At 41.9% G+C, this 24,186-nt stretch overlaps 1 protein-coding gene across 1 annotated transcript in view; it reads right to left on the bottom strand.

The window, feature by feature from the left end:
• Positions 1-24,186, bottom strand: part of CDH4 (cadherin 4) — a 424,478-nt gene that overhangs the window by 131,738 nt on the left and 268,554 nt on the right. The window lies entirely within an intron of this gene.

Consider the following 24,186-nt stretch of genomic DNA (forward strand, 5'->3'; position numbering starts at 1 on the left):
CACAACCCACTGAGCTTTAGAAGCTGAAATCAATTGAAGCCTTTCCATTGACTTCAGTGAGCGCTGGATCAGGATTTAAAGAGATTACAATTCTGAAGTTCATCTCTGTTGCAGTTCAGACTTCTTCTTTTGTTTCACATCACATTAAAGATTCAGCATCTCTCTTCCTAATGCTCTGAAATATAGTATGATCTATAAGAGAACAGAAAACAGAACTAAAGGGGGGAAAAAACCCTCCCACACCTCATTAAGATCTAAAGTTTGTCCTTAATGTGTGTATGAACTCAGAATGAGTGTCTAAATGGAGACATTTTTTTCTGCTACAGGGTAAAGTGATTATAAATGTCTCTGTGCAAAAGCTTAGTGGTATTTTATGCAGCTGGCACTGCAGAGTTTGAAACAAATCCAAGAAAACAGATTGTATCTTTAAGGTTAGAAATCAAACTTTCCCTTGCTGGAGTGCACATTTGCTGGTAATGGGCTGGGCTCTGACACCAGCAGCTATGCAAACAGGAGCTCTGCCACTTCTAAGTGTGTTGCTGTCTGTATTCCCTATGGCCTCTGCATCTATTCATTTCACTCCCAAACCATCATTAAATGGACATTATAAAGTCATTTTTTGTAGTTTTCTCCTTTGTGTACTTACCATTTTTTTCCTCTAATACCCATTCAGAAGTGTGCCAGACATCTTTTCCTTAAGCTTTTTAACCTACATTCTCCTATAGACCTGCAAACAGCGGCGGTGCCTTTGTCAATCAGCAAAAGCAGCAGTTTCAGTTTACAGGTAGAAATAACCCAAGCTGCTAAACCTCAGTTACAATAAACCTCATGCAAGAATACAGATAGCCTCATCCTGCAATTCTTTCCAGACTTTGGAGGTATTTCAATGCCAAGCACGTATTTTGCATATGTTCTTTCAAGACGATTGAATTGACTGTCAAAAGCTTAAGAAACCCTATATCACCATATAATGACATCCCACTTTGCCTCCACTGCTCAACCCTGCTCTCACCCAGTGAGACCAGGCTGCTCTGCAGGACTGCTGGGAACAGCAGGAGCAGGCTGCTGGATTCCTGGGGTAGAGCAGCCCCAAGAGCAAGGGGATTGCTCTCCACCCCACAAGCAATCTGTGCTCAAGCCGTTCGGTGATGTGTAGGTTAAAAACAGCCTCTCGAGGTTCATTTGACTCCCCCGCAGTGGTGGGAGCCACAAAGTGGTCTGCTCTGCATGATGAACTACCCAACGAGTGGCAGCTGTGTTCTAATTTAGCTCCTGACTAGTCCTAATGAATAACCTCATGTACAGCACAGGCCACAGAGAAAGGATTTGTCTCCTATTCCTAGCTAGAGGCAGATGAGGAAAAATCCTATTTTTGGCTACAATTGCTGTTTGATCTTCCACAAGCAGTCCTGCTTCTAATAAAACTCCACTCAACCACACTCAGTGGGGACACCGTGCTGAAGAGCGGAGGGCATGGAAGATGCAGGCTTGGAGAATGGAAAATGAGTCTGCGAACCAGCTGGATTTATGACCCACAGTTTGATCCAAAGTGGTCTGTGGCCAGCAATTCCTGCAGATGCTTTCAGCTCTCTCCGTGCTACTCCTGCAGATGGGGGGAATCTGTTCTTTACAATATCTGTGATTGCTGCTGACAAACTTCGGCTGTGCTGCCACCTCACCCCTAGAACTTGATCAGGCACACCCAGAAGCACATCTTCTGCCTTGGCATATAGAGCAGGGAGAGATTACACTCTTGCAGCACATTGCTATTAGTATTCCTTACATATTTGTAAACGTCTGGGTTCTTGAGTGTGTCAGTTTAATACACAGCCCCGTGACTAATTTCACTGGAGCAGCTCTGTGATTACAGTCTGAGTCAGCACAGGTACCAGAGTAGCTGCACAGAACCCATGGGATGCCCTCATGGGAACATCCGTGTAGGGTACTGACCTCAGCACATCACCTACTCCAACATAAAACCAGCTCCATAAATTTAAGTTTTCCTGGAATGCATTAAGGTAAAAAACAAGCAGATTACCCTAAAAGTTTACCCACCTGGCCTATGACCCGGGGAAGGTGAGAGCAAATATACTGTATCTCCCTGCTGGCATAATTCAGACCTGCAATCTCTTGTCACAGATACCTGCTCAAACACGACCTTGACTTGGTTCCTGGCAGCTCTGTGCCACTAATAACTGATAGACAAACAGGCATATTTACTTGATGTTTACCTTTCTCTTTACCTCCCCTGCACAGGCTGATGCTCAGAACCAGGCTACCCGATTAGCTCTGCTCACCGCAGTAACCCTGTGGCCCTCATTAAAGAAAAGCTTTCTGAGAAACTCTATCCATCCCATTTTCTATCATCAGTCCTTTGTGAAAACTGGATTGAAAGCACCTTGGTGGTAAATCTACCTCTCCCAGAGGTAAAATGCAAAGAGCAGAGAATGATGCTCACCAGCAGAGAGAGGAAGTGATTAAAGGACAGAGCAGGAGAACAGAGGATGAAATGCTGGCTCTAACAGGAGATGCTGAGGATAAATATTGAAATTCTTCATTTTCAAAGAAGTGCCTTTGTTTTGTTTCCTGCTTCAAGGAAATCTAGATCACTAGTCCCAAAAGCCACAGCATGAATTAGCCTGATGTCACTCAGCAATCAAAGACAGTACCCCACTTACTGATGGTGGGAACTGCACTGATCCTCCAAATATATTTCAAATATCTAGATCTTCCTGTCATATTTACTATTTGCATAAAATGATATTCTCCTTTCAAAAAAAAAAAGGAAAGAGTTGTGGGGGGTAGAAAGATTAAAGGCAGTCTGTCAGTCTGCCTCTGCCTGGTTTGTATTCTCACTCAAGTGTATAAGTAATGCCTTTGATTGCTTCCACGATGGGGCTGGTGTCACCATGGCATTTGAATCACAGCGTTTTCTCTTTGTATTGCTTCTGTCAGTCAGGAACAATAAAGAACTTTTTTGTTAAAGCCTTTAATTTCACGTAGTAATTACCTATTTGATCAGACAAAAGGTGCTGTGAATGAAAGTCATTTACTTGTTTGATGTGACTGAGACTGAGTGTCACTACAGCTGCGAGACTGTCAGAGAAAACACTAGTGGCTGATTAGATAAGCAGTCCTGCCTGGAAAAAAAGGGGTGAAAATGGAATGGGGGAAGAAAAGTCAAGTTCTACCTCATTTAAATACAAGGAAAATGAGAAATGCCTCAGAATATAATTAATGTAATTATCAGAAGATGCAACTTCTCTACAGCTTCATTGAGGTCAACTTTCCAGCTACTGGGTTAAACACCCTCTTCGCTCCCTCTACTCCATCAGCCAAGGCTGATTCACAAAGAAACCAAGGATCTGCTTGGCACTTGCTGAACACCTGCTGCTGTTCATGGGCACATTCACACTGCAGCAGAAATCGCGCTACAAGGACACGAAGAAGCATCAGCTGCTCATGCCAATCTCCTGCTATTCAGATGAAGGTTTGTGTTTGGAATCTGAGGTGTCGTCACCTTGCCAAGATGAGCCTTTAGGCACCTTCTGGGGCACAGAAGGAGTTCCAGGACACAGTGGGGATGGCTTCAGTTTGTGGAGTTCTGCTGGATTTCCCCAATGAATTATAACAAAAACGTGAAAATCTGTGAGGCTTAGCTGGACACTCAGCCAGACCACAGTCCTGAGAACCTCCCTCCCAGTTTCAGTTCTGGCTCTAGCACAGACCCAGCCACAGATGGGAGAGGGACACAGACTTTGTCTTCAGATCTAATGCCCTACCCCACCCACAGTCGTTTGCCTCCCAGGGTCCGTGCTGCGCTTGGGTCTCACCTCTCTGCACAATAATCAGGATTTTACAGAGAGAAGGACATTTTCTGGATGTGAAACTGATGAAATAGAACCTGCAGGATGAATTCACTCTTCTGATCATCTCGACTTCATGCCAGCAAAATATTCATTGCACGGCAGCTGAATCATCTCTTTCCCATTCCCTTTTGTACACAGAAATATGCACGAGGCAGGCGGCTCCAGCTCCCAAAAAGCTTTTCCTTCCCTCCCCTTTCTTCTTCTCACCCTCCATGAAAGCAGCAAACAAGGGAACTGCAATTTCCAATAGTTCCTTACTGGTAAGTGTGATGCAAGAGCAGGCTAAAATGCAGGCTCTCATCTCTGCTCACTGCTGGCCTCTCTGCACTAGCTGGTTAGAGCTGCACATGTTTAAAACATTAACTGGAAATATTTTATTCTGTTGGATAACGTATCAAACAATATTGCAATGAAACTTTCAAGAGCTTAGAAACTGACTGGAGGTACTTGAGAGGTCTTGTGGACTCCTTCAGCAGCACAGCCCAAAAAAGCCCAGGATGGGTTTTTTCTTCCATAAGTGACTCAAGACAAGTGATTCATGTAGCACAGAGGCTGAATGCCTTAATTCGTCTTTCTACACTCTCAAACAAGGCAGAAGATAGAAGGTAAAAGGGAAGCCCTCAGCTGGCTGACAATCTAATACTGTTTAGTGCATCCTGCATGCAAGCCTACTGGAGTGATGTATGCCACGCTGTGGGAAGGCTGGAGCCCCTCTGGAAGAGTCCTTGTAGCCTCTGGGAGCAGGAGGACGTGTCCTCAGTACCTCATATGGAGAGGGGAACCTGTGCCTGCCCCTGCCCTGCCTCTGGCCAGCGCTGCTCGAAGAACTCATCTGTCTTGGGTGCTCTGAGGTGTCCCCTGCCTTGTCTCCACGCCTCACTCTTGGGGCAGTGGCTCTGCTGAATGAAGGGGTTCCTGCACAGGGGTTTCTGTTTCTCCTCAGACCCCATGTTCTCAGCCACAGCTGGGAATTGCTTTTGAGGAGCTGCTGCTGCTGCACCATCTCCCGAGGAATGGCTCTAGCACTACAGACACTCTCACAAAGGCAAAGCCAACACCGCAGGGGCAACAGTTCCCTAAAAAGCAAACAGACTATTTCCCTTTACAGGCTGCTTTCAAAATCTAATTTCACAGCATGATCAGTTACTGCATTGGAATGACTTGCTTTCTTATTCAAATAAAATGAACATATTAACAAATAATACTCATAAAATTCACTGGACAACACAATGGAAAGAACTACAATGCATGAGGAACTACATTACAGAAGCTACATCACCGCTTGAGTTAGATGCAATATGTATTAACCCAGAGAGCCTGTATATAGAATTAAAGAAATCATCTAATTTTAAAGTAATATTTTATTCAATGCATCCCTCAGTGCATGTAACTGCTAAGTGAAATGCACTGCATGCTCTACAAACACATCATCACCTTGTAAATAAAATACTCATGATATTAAAACTGATACCACATTTATTAAAACCATTATGCAAAGAACAAGGTTGGGTAGCTGAACTGCTGAAGGCAAGTGCCGGCTCTGGCCTCGCAGATGTGCACACACTAAGCAGCCTGTGGCTCCAAAACACTAATCAGAGATGTCTTTTCTAAAGGTGAGAGTTCATTCAGCTAGAAAGAAATCCACATCTTCCGTGAGAAGCGTAAGGAAACGTGTTGGAGTCTTTGGCAGAGCCATGCAGGAGGTGAGGGGACACGGGCTTTATGAAAAGTGTCCCTGCCCCAGTGCAGGACACCAAGGCGTCTGCTCTGTTCCACATGAGGTCACTGTAAGAGCATGTTAAACCCCTCACAAAGCTGAGCTATTTGCTTTGATATTGTTTCTTGCTTCCAGTCTAACTGTAAATTTCAACAGTAACATGTTTTGGGATCAGACCATGACCTGTTTTCTCAGGATGGCAGAGGTTGGAGCACAGGGAGGATTTGGTGTCTCGCCCTCACAGCTCTGCTGTGATGGCCTAGGGATGCTACAACCCCCAGACTGAAAAGCAAAGCAGTCACTGATTTGAGAGTCACAAAGTGGATATGGAGGGGCTGAGCAGAGGCTGTGTGCCAAAGAGAACCTGTGCTAAACCAACTGGGTGATGCCACCTTCTCCAGAGCCAGTTCCTGTGTCTCTGGACCATCCTTCTGCTCCCTTGCAGACTGTTCTTGCTGCTGATTCTCTCCACACATTTTCAAGATGTTGGACAAGTTTTTCAATGCAGCCACCTTTACCATCTTCTCCTTTTCAAAATCAAGCATTGCACTACTAATTAATCTGTAGGGGATAGGTCTGACTGATTTAAAAGCACAGCTCTATTGTGAATACTTGAAGCATATTTTTAAAGGAAAATCTCAGAAATTCACTTTATGCTATTACTTCATTCTAGCCTATGACATTTTTAGCTTTGCACAAAGGATGCCTCTCTGCAGAACCCTGGCAGTTCAGCCGAGTTACACATTATAAAATCCCTCTATTTGTCACTGCCTTCAAGCCTCTTCAAAACGAATCCTGGTTAGGATATGTGAATGCAAAATGCTCTTGTTTCCTAGTGAAACGCTTTGAAACGCGCTGTAGGAGAAGCTTGATTTTACCCTTCCACAGACACAAAGAGGAGTTCTTGCCTTTAAATGTTCTCTCCTGAAAGAAGAATTCACACAAACCACATAGAGCTCAGGCTGCTAAAAAGGGAAATACAAACTCTTCTCCATCCCTTTCAACAAATCTCAGCACAGAACAGAATGAAATGAAGCATACATTCAGCAAAAAGGGATTAAAGGAAAGATGAGGGGAAAATCCTTTTAAATACTAATATTCACTGAAATTAATCTCCAATCACATCACAACGAGACAGGCCCTCGACAAAAAAAGCAAGAAAAAACCCACCTAAATATTCTCCATGATGGTAACCCTACATCTTTCTCCAATCAGTGTTACAGAAATCTATACTTACATACCTATACAAACTTATCACCAGAATCCCAGTGCAAGCTGTGATTTTGCTACATAGGTACCATATGCTGTGCTCCACATCTGGGGATGGTAAACCTGGCATCTCCTCATTTATTATAAACTGGTTAGAGATCCAACAGGGCTGGATTCTGGGCTAGTTTTTTAATTCTAAGCATGACTGAGCAACAGAACTAAAACATCTCATTTGATAACGCAAGTTTAAACTTATGCACTGCATGCACGAAGGTATTAATGTTTTTTGACTGACACTGTAGAAAATGTGCCTGGACTGACTTTTTCACTGGCACCATCATTAACTGCTCCCTTTCATGAGTCACATGCAATGCCCTGAAATGCCGGGGACTTTCTGGTCAGACATTTCTAATCTGATCAAGAGAACACTGTGACATTTCATATGGCAACACACTGATAAAAGCTCTCCGACACTTCATTATGTAAACAGGTATAGCTGCTAATTAATGAATTACAGTGGAGAAAGAAACTGTTGACAAGGATGGAAACTTGGCCCAAAATCTCCCCTGAGTAATGCTCAATCAAGTGAACTAAGCCCTATTAACGCTCGCTGGCAGGTGCAGCTTTAGCACCTGCTGAAGAAAGTGGATTTTTTGCAATATTCACATTTTTTCTCTTCCCATTTTCCACTTACTAAGAATTCTCGAGACGGTTTTGCTTTGCTGCCATGCAGCTGATATTCTGTATGTGCAACAGCTCCCCACATCAGGCATGGAAGCAAGGAGCTGAGGGTCAAACTGTTACTCTCTGAAAGGGACACGTGGTGCCACCTCCTCGTCACCTCCTGCCATCCGCACACGGCAACGCGCTCAAAACACAGCGGAGCCGCGAAGCCAACAAGCTGTTCAGACACGGCTTGGCTGCAGAGGAATCTTGGGGAAATTAAAGACTGCTTGGATTCTTGTAGAGTTTTCACTGTTTCCATGCAGGAGCGAGCAGGACAAATTTAGGAGGCCGTACGGAAATCTTTGGACGGCGGTAGGGAATACACGTGTCTGAGCAGTGGTGAAGTGCTGGAAAGCAAAGCATGAAAACTGAAACCATGCTGGTCCGAATAAGGAAAAATTACTGTCTCTTAATCATACTCCAGGCTGCCTGGTTTTTACGGGATGCTATTCCCATTTAGTTTAGTGGTACTGTTTTACACATGATGAGGATTTCAGAAGCGCAATTAAAGCTTTATCATCAACATAAAACTCAGCACAGTTTGCCCAGTACTAGACTTAAAAAACACTAAGTACTGTGCTCTAACCAAGAAGAAAGTGGTTATATTTTCACTACATATAGCTTGGAAACCCGGGGTTGAATGAATATGAGAATTACAAACCAATATTCCAGAAGCACCACTGAACTGTATTCTAAATAAAAGCTATTCAGAAAGTGGGGTTTTTCTTTATCTGCAGAAAATTAATGAAGAACAAAACCTACATAAATATTAAGAATCTTAATTTTGCCAAAATAGAGTCACCTTTTGAAAACTAAGACCTTTGATTATGAGAAGTATAATACTACTGGTAACATTACAGAATGTGAACACTCGAAGTAAGTTTCAGTTTGGCTGGATGTTATTTTTAAAACTAGATTTTGTAGAAAATCTATCAGCCCAAGTTACCACCAGCAACATCTTAACAACCCCAAAGCAAATGCAAAAAACCTAAAGTGGAGGGATTACTTGGGAGATTTGGGAGAGTCTGCTCAGTTCTCAAATATACCCTGGATTTCCTTCCTGACTTTTGCAGAGCCATTTAGGCTCCCCCAGCATCAGCAGCATTTGCATGCCTGCAACTCAGTTGTGAACTGAAGCCTGAGAGCACGTACTACTAAATATCTGACGACAAAATCCAGGTAGCTAGAGCTGTAGATTCAGCCACAATTCCATTTTTAAGTCAGAACTGGAGCCAGAGGAAGAGAGGCTGGACCTTAACCTTGCTGGGTAATTTACTGCTTAATTTCTATCAGTTTCTTGTTTTAGACTTTACCAGGTGCCAGGAATAACTGGTTTTGTGTACTTGTGGTAAGAATGTGCTATGCACTGTTTACTATCCGAGTGCAGTTAACAGCAGCTTGGATTTATACAACATTTTCACGTTTCTAACTAAAGCAGATAACTCAGCAGGACAGCGAGCCAACCTACCCATTACAAAACAAATAAATCAGTCCTAAGATCAGACTTCAAAAGTGAAATGGTAGATGCTCCACGAAAATCTCTGTATGCTGAGGTTTCCACAGAGCAGGAGCTGAGCAGCTCCATGGCTGCATCCTTGGGCAACACATCATGGTCTCAGCCAGTACAGATTAATGAACAGCAGGGATGGAAATGCTAATAATTAAGAAAAGGTTAAAATGTTCACACTGTCTGAGAATGATGCATAAAAGGATACAACCACTAAAAATCACTGCAGCGATGAAGAATTTTTTTTTTCAGAAACTAAATTCCAACTGGGAATATATTAAGAACAAGAAATAAATTCTCAGGGTAAAAAAACCAACATAAAACAGCAAGTGAAAACCAGTCAGCTCTGTGGAATGGAGGCAGTATCCACACTACAAACTAAAGCTCCATTCGGAACCAAAAGCCATTTGAAAAACAAATTTAGGGAAACATCCAGACAAGACAAATCCCAAAATCACGATAAAAATCAGACATTTTTCCATATGAACAGTTTGTGTTCAAAGCAGCATTTGTCCCTTAAAACTCTACTAATGTAGCTGTAATTCAGAGCAAGAAACTCAGCCAAATTTTCCAGGCAGGTGTTCAGTCCCACTAGTTATTCCAGCAAATCCTCAGACAAAGCCTGTGCCACCCTCTGCCTCTCAGAGATTCCTCCCATGAGATCTGTACTGGTGGACCAGTCCCATCCTCTCTAGGCACACTAGATGTATTTACACACAGCATTAGTTCAAATCTATTATATATATATAAATATACATTTTTAGGGGTGGGATTTGTTTTATCTTTAGAATTCAGTACACAGTGACACACTAAGAGAGACCACTGCCTGAGAATTGTACCAGACCTCCCATCTCCACATTACTTCATCCTCCAAAATTTGGCAGTCACATCCTGCTACCCATGAACTGTTTTTAGCAACAAAATGTAAGGAAGCAACTTCCTGTAACTAGAAGAAAAGTAACACAACGAAGAGTGATGGCCTTCTTCAGACAGGGACACTGAGATTTTATCATTGTCTTTTGCTGACTATTGCTTTCATACACTTGTCTGAGATTACAAGCTTAGCCTAAGATTTTATTTTTACACACTGAGTCAATTTCCACTTGCATAACAATTATTATATGCAAACCACTAGCCCTGAACAAAGAAAACAGCATATAAAGACTTTTCCTTAAAGATAATACAAACATTGCACCAGAGAAAACCTAATAGGAGAACAGGGCTTGTAGAACATGGGTTATCCCCACCTGTACAAGAGATCCTGTCAGCAACTGGTTTTGTAATCACCACAGATTCATTTTCCATTTGCTTGCTGCAATTATGCTATTGAAACCTGCAGGTCTGGGTTTCTTTTCCCTTCCCTTACTCTAAACAGAATTCATTTTTAATGTCTATTGCAGAAGGCCAATATGATATAAAAACCCCAAACATTTCACTACTCATGCACTCTTATTCATAATATCACATCAAATTGCTGAAGTAGTACCATATGGTGCTTGAGCACCAAGCCAGAACAAGTTGTTCAGCTTGTCATAATCTCAAAAGCTGCATAAAACTTAAATAATTTCTCTATGAAGTGGAAGATCTTTGGGTTTAATATAACTCATCAGAAATGGATTCTGAATTTTCCTCCTATTATTTCCCATGTTTTCTCTGATTCACATTCCATTTTCCAGTGCAAGCTATCAGTATAAGTGGCTACAACTATGGGGCTGAAAGGCTTTAAAAGCATCCTGTCCATCCTTTCTTCTTGATCATTCATCATCAAATTGAATGGATAAATAGCTTTCTCAATCAGACAGACATATAATTATAAATAAAAAAAGCTCAATCAGAAAGACTGAATGGAAAAGATTAATGAAATCTCCCACACTTTGATTCAGCCCTTAAAGCAACACCCTTGGTTGTGAAATGTGTACACTTCCACCCACACTGTCCTGTAGGAGAACACAGCAGCCTTTCAAGAAAACTGGAGTGGTGACATTTAACTGGTACACAAATCCACAGAGAGACAACAGTGGGAATGCTCCAGGTTTCACCACAGATTGCTCTGTATTTACATTCTCAGTTTCTGGAGACACCACAAGTCTAGGTGTTTGTGGGTTTCTTATTTTCTTAAAAAATATTTCTAACTGAGAAAAAAGGTTTGAAACTGAAGGTACAAGAGCTAGAGACAGACAAGACTTCAGCCAACCTCACAGTTTTCAGGGATTGTGACTGACTCCTGATCCCGAACGGCTGAGCAGCAGTGCAGGGACCACCTGAGATAAAGGAAACACATGGAAAGATCTCCCTGGGAACACACTACAGCAAAAAAGAAAACGTGAAAGCAAGACCCAAAAAGGTGGAACAGGAGACAAGAACTGGAAATGAGAAGACACAAAGAAGGGAGGTATATAGGCTGCAGAATTGCCCTGGAGGGGAGGGCATTATGGAACTCCTCCAATAGAAGGCTTATTTTAGCAGCTGCTTAATCAATTGAAGAACAAAAAGGAGAGCACTAAATCAAGGAGAATTTCCTAGCCCTTCCTAGCATATATGTTCAAGCCTCATTCCCATATGGGATTAGGATAGGCAGGAACTGCAGGCTGGCACAGGCAGTACAGAAACAGATATTGCACAGCCTTTTGCTTAAGAATAAGACAGAATGGGGATATGTCTTCTGGAGCTATCATGGATTGGGAGTTTCCAGAAAAACATTTCTGTAATGGTTACATATGTGATTGTTCTTTTTCTTCTTAGCTGTATGGAGGAAAAGTGACTTGTCACCAGCCCAAAGGGAAAAGGATTTGGCTGCATGGATGAAGACAGGATGCGTTGCATCTGTGGCTTCACAGAAGGAAAGGAACAGCTCTTCAAAAAACGCAAGAAGCACAGAGAATATCCAAGATAAATAAATGAAAGGAATCAGTCCCACTTCTCTGGTGAAAATATGATGTCACAGCTCCCAGGCCCTCCACACTACACAGGCAGTATCAGCTCGGAAGGGGCAGCAGCAGTCTGGTGTCCCTGCCATGGTGGCCCTGGGCATGTGGCAGGATCTGCTAAGGGACCCAGCTATCCCTCAGACCTTGAGGGAATCTCTGTTAACAAGGACGAATTCTTTGCTGTGCCTGATGATTCTCTGCACATTGCTGGAGGAAGGAATGGAGCTCCTCCAAGAACTAACAGTATTTTGGGCACAAAAAGGAAACAGACTAAAATACTGAATATGAGCTGCTTTGATGTGACTTGGTGGAGGTCTTCTATCAGCAGAGCCCCAAGGGAATATTCCAAGCAGCCCAGGGGAATAGAGAGCCAGCCTTGCTGGGGGGCTGACTGGCACCAAGAGCTCAGGCGACACAACATTTTGGGTTGATTAAATGCTGAAAGTGCCTTATCCCAGAGAAGAAAAAAAGAAGAAATGAAAAAGCTGTGGTGTGGAATTAGCATCTCCTTTCCAATAACACTACCTTTTTGTGAATACTTAGCTTCTGGAAAACTGATTTTGATATGGCCAAGGCAGACAGGACTTCAGAGGAGGATGCTGAGAGAGAAGATGACCTGTGAGTGACACCACCCATCAACCTGGGCCAGAAAAATCTCCCCCATCAGCATTAACCCCCCAAATGCCTGATGCAGAGTTACAGCACAGATGCAAAGGGAACCTCAAGTTTTCCTTAGTTTAGGATCAGACCATTCAGCATTTACTCCCTTCTTTCAACAACATCCACACTTGGTGCTCAGTAGTTATGAATACCCTCTATCCAATTAATACCCCATTAAGCCGCCCGCCCGCGGTGACTTTATCCTCAGACCACTGTATGGCAGCTTTTAACTCCATAATACCCTGGCATTATTTCCATATTAGACTACAAGGGTTTGATCCAAAGCTCATGGAGGTTAATGAGGGCTCATTAAACTTTGAATTGAGCCCTAACTGCTCAGCAAACACGGAGTGAAGTGAAACAGTACGTGTCAGATGAGATGACAGAGGGTGTAGTAAACTTTAAGGCGAAATATTGAATGCTGATGGTGACAAAGGCAGGCAATAGCAGGGAATGTGTGAGAAAGCAGCCGTGGGAGAGAATTATGATTGTGTTACACTCGATACCAAGCAGGACAGATTTGTGCCTATATAAATAGATATGCCTGGTCTGACTCTGATGTGATTTTTGTCATCATATGGTTAGACGTAGCATAATATTGACACTATGGCTTTCCTTCAGATTTTAGTTTTGAATATCAGCTGGAGAGTATGATACTAGAGACTTGAAATCAGTATGACTCCTTCCCTAATTACTGATTAATCAAGAGCTAAGGTTGCCTACATAAAGATTCATGGGGAGAAGGAGGAAGTTTCATTAAGAACAAGAGGTTAAAAAAAAAGGAAGGGAGGGGGACATTTAACAACTGAATGGATACAGAAGGAGGAGAAAAAGAGCTGATTTCCTAATAGTATGTTATAACTGAATGTTAAATTTTGTATTCATGTCTAATTAAAAAATTAAAAGAAAATGTGTTAATGCTTGCAGATACCATAGGTTATGGTTCAAAAGGAAGTACGGAAAGTTGTTGGGTTGTTTTTTTCCAATGACTTCAGAAATACATATATGTTGTGTCATTCAGTCCCTTAGGTGCTCAAAAGACACAGCAGCTGCTTCATAAATTCTGAACTGCCTTTTCCTTTAGCATACAAAAACCTGTACCATAAACATAACACTGTCTGAAAAATATTCAGTAAACCCAGACAGTTGTTCGAAATGCTTCCTCCGATATTTAAATTCCTCTCTTAACAGGAGTTTCCCTGCAAAAACAGATGCTAACGAACAGTGCTTTTGCCATTGAGCTGAATGGGAACACTTTGGTGCAGCATTTTCCTTTTTTCCATGGAGACATTACAGGGTGCATTTCCCATGACTGAAAGAAAACTGCCACCTTGCTTCTCAATTCTTTGCTTTCAAATAATAAATAACTGCTATAATCTTCCATAAAAGACTTATGCTCTGATAATGTCTGATTCTTCTACTGTAATTTCTTTTTGTTAGAGGCAGTTGAATGCCATTTACTGGTAAGTAAATTGTGTCATCACTTCACTGCAAAACACACCACCAAAAATTTAAGCTGGCCCAACATTTATTTTTGTTTTCCAACTCACACAAATCCCTTCCGAGGGCTTGGATTAACTAGCAACACTTTTAAGTACAGATCCTTAATCTTAGTTTCCTCTCCTCTCTCTATATTAATATGCTCCCTTCCAATGATGTTACTTCAGAAATAACTCCAAATAACTCACAGTGTGGTCAGAAACTCTGCCTTTTAGCTGCTGTGCCTTTTTTCAGTGACTTGAAAATACGGAAAATTTGCCACTCCCACTGAATTTTTCATAGTCCTGCAGTAATGGGGGCACTGCAGCTCTGCCTTTTCCACAGAGGAGTTTAACTAGCACAGGGGCACGTGGACTGCAAGTTTCCCTAAAGGTTCAAACCACAGGCTCCATGTCCAATCTTTTCACAACACAATGCATGGCTTTCATTTTTTAGACAGAAAAAACGAGCCCACATAAGCTTTTCTTCTTCCTTAAACTGTCCCCTATTTAACAAGAAAATGAGCTTCTTTGCCTAAATAAATGTTACAGCTCACAAAGCCTTGAAGCACAAATAAAAAAAAAAGTCAACTGCAAAACAGCCCAAAAGGGCTACAAACACAAGCACAGATGCAAAACCCTCCTCAGGTCATGATGTTTTGATTAAAATGAGCAGAGATCACAAGTGGAAGGAGAAGCCAGGAAGGCGACTGTCCCAGCGACGCCACCAGCACGATGGCATTTAGGTGTCTCTTGATATTTCCATGAGAAACTTTTAGGTTTAGGAGTTTACAACTTGAGTCACAGAGGATAAGTCCTGGTTTCCAAAACCTTATTCCCAAAGGGGAATTACTCAGGTAAAACTTTGCAAGGTGAGGGCATGGCCAGGTGGTTTGTTATGAGAAGGGCATGTACATGGCACGACTTGTTTTTTGGCTGTATTTATATATCTATGTATCTACATACACACACATCTCAGAAACTGTGCACAGACCTGAGGCAGAGGAACATTAGATGAAACTTTTCTAGGACATGATCCTGCTGGAATAACAGCCTGTGCTGAGCCATCATCCCCCTGCTGCCACCTCCCCACTTTGCCTCCTGATGCCCAGGAGCAGAGCAGGGATGAAGCACAACGACACAACAGTTATGGAAGGGTGGGTGACCCCTCCAGCAACATGAAACACCACCACAAGCAACACCAAACCCTCTCTTCACTCTTTTGCTGGCTTGCTCTCTTCCACAGGACACCTAAGCTTTGGTCAAGTCCTTGGTTGTCCCCTCCAGCCACCTCTAGCTGAACCCTGTACCATGCTCCAAGAGTCACCTGCCTTCAGGTCCTTCACCAGCACTCATCCCTCATGAAGCATGAACAGCTCCTGCTCTCCCCTAGAGCCTTTTCCCCATGCACCCACAGTCAGGGTCAGCTGTAGTCAAACCCACCTCATTTGTCCACAGAGAGGAAGACAAAACCTCCCTCACCTGTGGCTGGGCCCTGTTCCTTCTCCCAGGTGAGCTCACCTGCCCAGCAGCTGCAGGGGCTCTTGGGGGATGCATGAGTTGGTTCATGGAGGGGAAAGAATTCAGCTCTCTTTACCCAATGCCAAAAATACGCAACCAAGGTCTACTGGGTGGCTTTTCAGGGCAGGTTCTAATGTCTACTAGGAAAAAAAAGACATATGCAAAGGCTGATGTGTGTGCACATCTGAAAGTGTGCCCTCTGTACACTACCAGTACACTCAGAGAAGTGTAATTAAAATTGGGAATCTAATAAAAACTATAAATGTGGCCAAAGAGGTTAGTACTGCACAGTGCTGGACACATTAATCCAGTAAGGCATTCTTAATGTCCTTAGTTTCCAGTCACCAAATAAATTCTGAAGAGCCACCAGAGTTACTTAAAGGCTCAAATTTAGGCACATACTTAAAATCTCTGCTGAACAAGGGCCAAAATGTTCAGTACCACCATCTGCAGATATCCAAATTGCCTTGGGCAAAATGTTTCCCTTAATATGATCCAAGGTTTTGTTTGTTTGCTTTTTAAGTTGTCTAACTGTTCACATAGGAGAAAAATGTCCTTTAAATTAAGGAAATTAGCAACAAATATGAATGTTATTATAAATATGGTAATTATTAAAAATATGGTAAGAATTGTGGGAAAGGACAAACTGCAAAGAAATGGGGCCTTTAATGAAACTGGTAAACTACTGCATATCCACTCTTTGCTGCCCCATCATGTAGCTATGGCTTACATCTTTCATCAGCCTGCATTAGAGACAGCTGAGAAAGGATTTGGATGGTGACACCTTTATCACTGAAAATCTCAGCTGTTATAAATAAAACAATTAACCACAGCAGTGAGAGCCTAAAATTAGCCCAAGAGTAAATTCTCTAAAATCTTAAAAGCTGACATCTGAAATTCCAGGGTGCTGTATTTAATTCTTCATTGGTGCAGACTATCAAGAACATATGCAATAGTAAGGGAATAAAAAGTGTAGATTTTTTTTTTTTTTCCTATCTCATCCCAGCCTGCTACAGTGAATTTCAGCAACAGCCTAGCTGTCAAGGTTATATCTGCACCATCATTCTGCAAATCCAAACTCACACCCACACAGCACCACTCTGTCTTCGGGACTCCATTTCAACTCATCAAGGAAGCCAAGTCCCATAGTCACCTAATGTGGGTGATGAGTGTTAAAGAATGAACTCCTGCAGCAAAGAGGCAGATTGCAAATTCTTTGTCTGTTCCTGTCTCAGCTTTTTTCATTATTAGTGTTTTACTTTGGAAAAGGCATGAGCAAAACCAAAGCTCTTTTCTAAGCAAATTAACCAACCCACTGTTTTTGTGTACACTGTCTTTACAGATTTCCAATAGCTTTCATGAGCTGTGTGCATTAGCTCTGACTGTGCCTTCCTGCCTTTGCCTGTTCACGTAATGACAGCCAGCCCGAATGGCTATTACAGTTATCTCACTTTCTGGAGGGGATGGGAGGTAATGATATGTTGCAATATGTGCAATGGGGTATTATAGCTAAATACTCTTTGGAGTGACTGATGAACTCTTTTGCAGTATGCCTGGTATGACAATTCAAGGGGTAGTTATCCTTCTGTGCTTCCTGAATCTCTTGCTCCTGATGTGAAGCTGGAGCTAAAAGGTGTGGGCTGGATGGGGGTGGTGGTGGTGGTGGAGAAATTGCTGGAGAGCCAGCAGAGAGCAGAGAAGCACCTTTGCATGGCTGTGAAAACAGACCTGCACATTAACAGACCCAATGCACAGGTGTAGCAGTGAACTCAGACATGGAGTAATGTGACTGAATATAACCATTAGCAAAAAAATTCTGACTACTCCATTAAAACCCAAGTCCATTATGAGATTCTTCAAATAACCCAAGGACAGGCCCTGATGCTGATAACTGGAGAGTGGTGCCCATGGCCATGGCAACAGCTCTGTGGTCTCAAACAAAGCCACTTAGCTTCCCTGCCTCGGCCTTCTATCTGTGAGAGAAAGACCATCATCAGTGATGCAAGCAGGCTGAAAAAGTCAGATCCTGCACAGAAAAATACCTAAGCAAATGCTATATGGATCACAGCTGGACTTCAGGATCTTAAAGGTCTTTCCCAACCTAAAAAATTCTGTCATTCCATGTCTCTCACTTACAGTTTGTATTTAACCAGCAGTCATCAGTAGTAGGGTCCCAAATCCCTGCTAGTATATCCCACTCCTCTGCCACAGGGGATGCTGAGTGACTGCAAAACAGTTTGAAACATCAACCACAAGGTCAGACCACATGTTTGTTATCCCAATCTCCTCCCAGTCTGACATGGTGTACCCCAAATTAATGACTTGAAGTTAATCAGAAATATTATCAATGATTTTTGAGACTTCTGAAATGGTATGCTGGTACTTCCCAATCAGTGGGAGCAGTCTCACTGCTGCCAATGGCTTCTGAGAATCTCAGTTTTTATGTTATGTGGGAAATTAAAAATGGTTCCATTTCCTTCATGCAACTGGGATGCCGTATTCAAAGGAGATTTATCACTCCGAATCACATGGCATTTTATGATTTAGTGGGGCATTTTTCTACTCACGTTACTATTCCCAAAGCATCCTGGAAAATGGCAAAAACTCAAGGGCAGCTTTTTTAGCTGAACTGGGCAATAGGAGTCCTTGATATCTGTCTGCAAAGTGTCAATCACCTTTAAATCCGAACCTCACTTACGACGGTTCTCCTTGAGTAAGTGACAAGGCCAGTCTGGCAAAATGAAATTCTTCAGTAATACATTGACAAACTCAGAACCACAGAGCACCAAATTCCCCTCAGTCTGGATTTGAATGCATAAATAAATAAGGCTCTTGCATTTATTTCTGCTAGAAGATTGTATTATTCCTTTCTGCAATTATGGAAAAATGCAGAGCACAGGCAAGATTTAGTGTCTGAGTTTTTGCTGCAAGACTTGTGTCAGTAGAAAGGCGTTTGTGCTCTTGGGAATCAAAGTGAGATTCACCCATTTGTGGCAGGTGTTTTAAGCACTCAGCCTAACAATCTACCCACGCATGGCACTACAGCAATTCAACGACTAAATTAAATCTCTGAATATTAAATTAATGATGGAAATCTAAAATATTAATATATTCTAATTGAATATTCTCCGATAAATTATCTAGGCATTCTCAGCAATTTGATTTTACTTTCATTTCTTAAGGAACTTTCAGCTGCATAAATACAGCTATTAAAGCAATTCAAAAAGGGAACATTTTCTGCTCAGACAAGAGAACTCTAAACACAAAGAATCTAAAAATTTCTTTCATATGATTGATTAAATCATAGAGCCCAAGACAGCTGAATCATTAAATGACTGCTTTCCTTCAGTCCCTCTGGCTTTAGCAAGGACAATATAAATTCCCTATGGGTCTGAATACAAGGAAATACAATATGTATAATTACAGTATAGGCTTGAATGCTGTTTAAGAGAATTTTAAATGGAGCATTTATGCTGTAGCTGCACTTTTCAATCCATAATGCTGGAAGTGCGTGTGCATGGAAAGCCCATAAAGCACTGGGCATCTGCTTCCTTTGACCTAGATTCCCAAATGGCACACGCTGGGGTAGCCCCACCAGCTCTGGCAGAGATGTGTGATTTGCATCAGGATCTGCCCTTCTGTTTTTGTGAATGCTGGAAACTGAGAAAGGCATCCTCAGGGAGAATGCAAACAAAGGGATGTCCTTTGAGGAGTGCATATAGCGTGGAGTAGGTTTAGGAACTTCCTTCAGACTGCAGGTTTTAAAGGAATTTCAAATGGACATGTCAAGAAAGTAGCACTGTGTGGTATTTCCCTTTCTCCACTCATTCCGTGAGTCATGTGCGAGTCCTGGTTTGGTAACTCACACACACAGAGGAGAGCTCAATACCAGAGCCAAGACTGTGGCAACACTAACATTTAATGAACCATTTTCCTGCTCATCTTTCTCTCTTTGCTGTCCGGTTGGTTTGTGGTGTGAAACTGCAGTCGAGCCAAGAGCTGTGGCAATCTACATCCTCGAACCAGCTTTCAAAGAAAGGCTGTACCTCTCTAGAGCACCACAACCTGCACAACATCCCATTTGCTCTCCACCCTCTGGGCTTGCTCCTTCTTATCTTGGTCTGATTGTCACAGTAAGGCCAAATCCCCTCATTCCTGAATTTCAGCTGATGATGCTCACAGGGCATCACAAAAGTGAGGTGCACTGAGAGCCAGAACCAGCCATTTTTTTCTCTGAGTGTGTGTGTGGTTGGTAAGGCAAAAGAAACACCTGTTCCTGTGGAGAACAAGGAAGATCTAGGTCTATTTGTAATCAAGGCTGTCTGCGTCTCTCTCAGGAAAAGTAAGGTCTGATGTCCTTTGGGAAGCATTTGCAAGGCCTTTTCTCAACAAACCTTCTCTCACCACAGACAGATGCCATCTGTCTTGCAGCTGGGAGCTAATGGATTCTGCACTGCCAATTTCACAGCAGTGAGCAACGCTGTGATAGAGGAGGCAAGAGGGATTTCCTACAATAAAACTATTTAAAACTGTGCAAAGGCACACGCTGAAACAGCCATGAGGAGCAAAGGAGATGGCAACATTGAGGGCTCGTGGTCCAAGCTGGCAGGGATTTCACAGCTCAGTGTGCCTTCTGTGTCTCCAGCACCAGGATTTCAGACTTTGGGAGAGATGTCTCACCCCTTTCCTGCACCAGGGTGGGCTGTGGCTCACAGACAGCTGGAGAGTGTGCTATCAACTTTTTTTCATATTAAATATTCAATGTCATTGGATAGCTTAAGATGTGCTAAACCCAGCCAGGAGTCCAGCACACAGTTTTGCAGTGCATCAAGAGGAGCTCTCTGCTTCCTAAACGTTCCCTGTGCTGCTGGAAACCTGACCTGACAACGACACCTCCACTGAGCAGCAACACAAGAGTCTTCAGATACATTATATTCTGCCAACTTTCCAAGCCACTTCACGACTTTCTGATTAAATTTACATAAAATTCATCCTTCCCTCTTATTCCCCGTTACACACATCAGGTTATTTCTAGTATTCTTGTGGCTGAGATCACCAGCCCTCGGATACGGGAGCCCATGCTGTGCCTGTAGCATGCAATCAAGGCAGTTTGTGAGAGCACCAAGATCCTGTCTTGGTCATCCTCAGGGGATTTTCATGCTGGTGTAATGAGAACAAGTTGTTTATTATAAGAGATCTAACAGGAAAATAATACATTTTTCAGTTCCATGTTTAATAAAGGCAAGCTGGAAAAATTAGGGTCTATGAAGTGCAAGATGGGAGCCTCTAAGAGCTCTGGAAAGGTCCTGGAGATGAACTGAAAGTTTGGAGCCCTCACAAAGGAGAACAAAGGTGCAGTGGTTGATAGAGGAGCCCATTATCTAAGCATGTCAAAGATGACCAAAGGCCAATTCTGCACATGACTTGGTTTTTTAAAATGAATTATTTTCATGCAGCCCATTGAGATGGACCAAGACTTGCTTTGAAAACTGAGTCGAGATTCACATTAGAAGCAGCTGGAGACTGACTTGTGGATCCAAAACTGAGATTCTTCTTGAAGTTCAAAAGAGGATGAATACAAGATAAGCTAATAGATAATTAGATAATAGATAATTAAGAATTAGCTACGCGTGTAGCTAAAAAGGATGAGTCAGTGAGAAAATAGACAGTGCTCAGCAAGGGTGCAACTATTTAATATATTATCTTAGCTGATCAGTGTGCCTGCATGAGTCATTTGCTTGGAGAAGGAGGGGGATTTCATATTGTTTTTGTATTTTTAATAGGCATTTTTATGGACTTCAGTTATAATAATGAGAGTACCTGACAATTAGTAATGAAATTAGCCTCACTACAGTGAAATATTTCACAGCATGTACAATATTATTCCTAGTACAAAGGTGGAAGTGAAGCAGAAGGAAATTAAACCCAAGATTGTCATAAATGTTTCCAAAATAAATAAGCATATATCAATAAATTTTGATAACTGTTTTCTCAGCTCAAAGACAAAAGCAGAATTTACAAAGCATTTTTTTATATTAACAAATTATTTTTAGCTTATAAACGTCAGATGTTTATTTAAACTCTTCGAAGAGTAAGTAAATCTTTTCAGCAGCCAAAACTAATTAGAAATTCCTATTATTATTTTTTCAGCTATTATTTTTCTGAAACACATTTCCTAGTTAGTGTGGTTGATGTATATGAACAGACACGGATGTTCCTCTGAAAGAAAAAACCCTGTAATTAACTGAAGGGATTGTTTGGCAGGGATAATGTTTCTTTTTTCTCTTTTTTCTCTAAAAACTTTTTCATTTAACGTATTTTATCAGAATGAAATGGTTTAATGAGCAGAGAATTATAGTTGATCCCAGCTGAACCAGATAGAGCTGCCTTTCGAGGTATGTGGCTCCCATCAAGCTGCATTCACCTTTGCTATGATTTAAACTTCATTCAGGCACAGCCATGCTAAAAATACTGACAAGTAACTAATCAACTTCCATAAAATGGAATTTTTACCTTCACAATAAGAAGCAGGAGTAGGAGGGAACCCAAAAGATTTGCCTATGCATTTTAAATTAGTCTGACCTATAAAAACGCAAACAGCAAGTGGTTCTATGAAAATGTACTTCTGGTAGGGTTTTTTGGTTTTTTAATTTTGAAATTTTTCATGCCATCCCTTCCTCTCCTTGGAGGAAGCCAAAACCAAAGACAGCACTATGGAGGGACTGGTTTCCATTAGTTATACCTACAAAATGCAAGCTCAGGCAGGGCTTTCTGGACCAAAAAAAGTTCAGTGTCCAAGAACCAGCGGTAGGTTTGAAGGTCTTATATAAAATAGCAGCGAAAACTGTGACAGACCTGCTTCTGTACAAATGGGATCTGAGCTGCAACTTCACATGTGCACTTCTGGTTCCAGTTTGTGAGCAGATGGACACAAAAATATTCAGTGCCCAGTGAGCAAAAGCATGGGAAATCAGATCAAAACTGTTACCTAGATCTAGGAGACAGCAGAATGCTCCAGGGCAATCTGAAGATTATGTGGATGGAAATAATCAGATAGTGCTGGTCTTTGAAGATGTTGATTTGTCCTATTCTGGATAATTAAAGAGCAAAGTCTAACAGAGGGAGCTGTAACTCCTGATAGGAATCACCCAAGCTTCACATTCAGGCACCAGGAGAAAGGCCAGATGCTGCAGAGGAGCAGAAAACTCAACCCAAGGCTGAAACATCAGGGGTCTCACGCTTAATCAAGCTGCACTCTTTGTATGATCTTCCCTGTCATTACAATGCTTTCTGTATGTCAGGTGAAGAGGAAAACAGCCCTTTGTAAGCCAGTTTGGTTTTTTGTATTTCCCATCCCATTTTTACTTCATTTTCAGTGTTTCCTCTAACATCTGTATTCAAAAACTGCAATGGAATATATTGCTGAAAATCTGGGAGTTCTGCATTTCCATAAGCCAGGTTATCTTTCCAAGGTTACTGGTAGTCTAAGTGATGAATATAAATTCTTCTGTACCTATATAAAATTTATTATTTGTCATTTCCATTAATATTAGAATTTTGCATAGTTGAGTCCTTCTGTTTCATCTCCAGACTGTAGGGTAAAAAGTGCCACAGAGATTTCAGTCCTTATAAATCAACAAATTTGCCATGGTAAGCTGGTGCCAAGTTGTCCTCTCGCTGTCTAGTCAAAAATCAAAAAAACCCAGTAGGGAATAGAAGAGAGCACAAGTTCATTTTGCAAGTACTACCCTTATTTTTCACAGGAATTCAAGATTTATTCTAAATTATTAATTTAGAAAGGCATTTTTAACACATCAGGTTATTCTCCTCTTCAGACATTTCTTCAGCTTAGTAGGATAACACATTAATGGGTCACTCCATACCCAGCACTGCTGACCATGCAGACTCCTTGGCTTCCCTCCCTGTTTTTCCAGGGCAGACATAAAACCACTTGCCGCCTCGTACTTTTTTAGTCCTTACTGTACTTCCCTAATTGCACAGAGAAATGACACCAACAATCCAAGCTTATCCAGTCCTTGGTGAATTGGGAACCATGCCCCTTCCTTCCTCCCAGACACAGGCTGTGCACAAGAGTATCAATATGAAACAGGTAACGATGCAACTCATGAGAGTCCAGGCACTGCTTCAAGAGGACTAATGAACTTCCTGAGAAGGGATGCCAAGGACACAGCACTGCTACTCAAAATAACTTCTGAAATTCTGTAATTGTTGCCATTTTCTTCCAAGGGAAGAGCTGCAAATGTCTGCCAAGGAGTTTTTTTGTTTTTTGGGGTTTTTTTTTTTTTCAGCTAATCATTCGGCTGCTCTAAAAAACTGAAACCAGCACCCACAAGAGGAATAGCAACACGTATTTGTATTTCACTAACATTTATCAACAGCAACAATAAATCAACCAAATGTCTCTGTAAAATACTCCTTTTCCCTTCCTTTTCTTTTCCTGTCATCCCATAATCATCACAAAAAACCACATGGGTAAACTTGATCTCAGAGATTATCCTCGTGAAGAAAGAAAGTAGCAACACAGGGAGGCTGCGGGATCCATCTGCAGCGG

Source organism: Corvus brachyrhynchos, unplaced genomic scaffold (assembly GCF_000691975.1).
Source record: "Corvus brachyrhynchos isolate BGI_N302 unplaced genomic scaffold, ASM69197v1 scaffold10, whole genome shotgun sequence".
In the NCBI taxonomy this organism is placed as follows: domain Eukaryota; kingdom Metazoa; phylum Chordata; class Aves; order Passeriformes; family Corvidae; genus Corvus; species Corvus brachyrhynchos.